Source organism: Camellia sinensis, chromosome 14 (assembly GCF_055761805.1).
Source record: "Camellia sinensis isolate YWXY chromosome 14, ASM5576180v1, whole genome shotgun sequence".
NCBI lineage: Eukaryota > Viridiplantae > Streptophyta > Magnoliopsida > Ericales > Theaceae > Camellia > Camellia sinensis.
In genome coordinates this window covers 115,486,763-115,488,284 of record NC_138974.1, presented here as the reverse complement: position 1 = coordinate 115,488,284, position 1,522 = coordinate 115,486,763, and positions in this window count along the sequence as shown.

Sequence of the window (1,522 nt, the reverse complement as noted above, 5' to 3'; positions counted from 1 at the left end):
GTTGAGAGGGTTTTGGTTAAAATAGTCACCAAAAAATAAAATAACTTAAAAAAAATTAATAAGACAAAATATCACATCCAAACCATAATTATTTCACTTTTTCTCTCATAAAAAGTAAAAAAAAAGTCAAAAAATAAAATCCAAATGACACTTTTTAACTCCAGACTAAAAAAGTCAAAAAATAAAAAAGTCAATCCACTTCCTAGATAAAGCTTTATATTTTTTTTTTCTTCTACAAATTTATGATTCAATCACAACATTAAAATTAATTGAGGAATAAATAATAAAAAAATATTTAAAACTCACAAGAAGCTTTTACAATTTGACCCATAAAAATATAAGACGGTAGATATTAATTTTTGATCTATTACCCGCTCAATAATATAAGATTCAATTTCCTTTAGTATAAGATTCAATTTCTTTTAGTACATCATTATTTGTAGGATTAAAATTGTGGTTCTTTACCATTCTCCTAAATAATATCAAGCACCAGTACACATGGTGCTTCTTGTCTCGAGTTCCAAAATCAAGTAGATATTTAAGCTTCTTCAATAAAAAATGAATTTTTTAATAAGTATAAATTATAAATATATCTTTTGAGATTTATTTAAAATATAAATTACCTTTTGTAATTTTGAAAATTACATCCGCCCCTTGAGTTTCATATTTCATAGCAAATGGTCATTTTTATTAATAACTTATCAAGTAAATTAACACTTTTTAGTAATATCATAAATATATTTTAATTAATAATTTAAATAATTTTATGATTATATCAGAGTATAGTTAAGAATTTTATTTTTTCAATTAATTCTACTAAATAAAAAATTATGACAAAGATATCTATAATTTTTTGACCCACAAAGATCAATCCGTGTTTTAAACAAATTTTAAGAGGTGCATTTATAATTTACTATTTTTAATAACTTTATAACTAAAATATAAGATTAAAAAAATTAAAACATTTACAAATAATTTTTAACTTAAAAAAAATGAATAAATGAGAATAAATCTTTTAATTTTTTTGTATAAGTTGAAATTTTTTAAACTTTCTTAATGACTTTTTGGCTAAAATCTTTGGAACGCAAATAGACCATAAACATTGCTATATCTAGTGCATATTATATCCCACTCTTTTCCAACAAAAGAACACAGAACAACAATGCAAATTGGTAAAATGACCAACAAAAAAAAAAATCAAAAGCTTTCCTCAAAATGTTTATTTATTTATTTATTTTTTTGATCCGCAGAATAAATAAATAAATTCTTTGGAAGGTAGAGCTCTGAGAAGCCAGCCGAAATACACACCTAAATAGATTCCCTTTGAATCTGTTCCTGCTTTACTACCAGAATGCTCGAGTACATGTAATACTGATGGGCAACTTGGAATACCCTAGAGGCAAATTGCAACATCCTCATCCTGAATACCGCTTTAAAGCTCGTAAACCTAACCAAGCCCACGCGTAAGACGGGATGTTACACAAGTAGTCAGACATGACTTGAGAAATGCATGCACCAGATA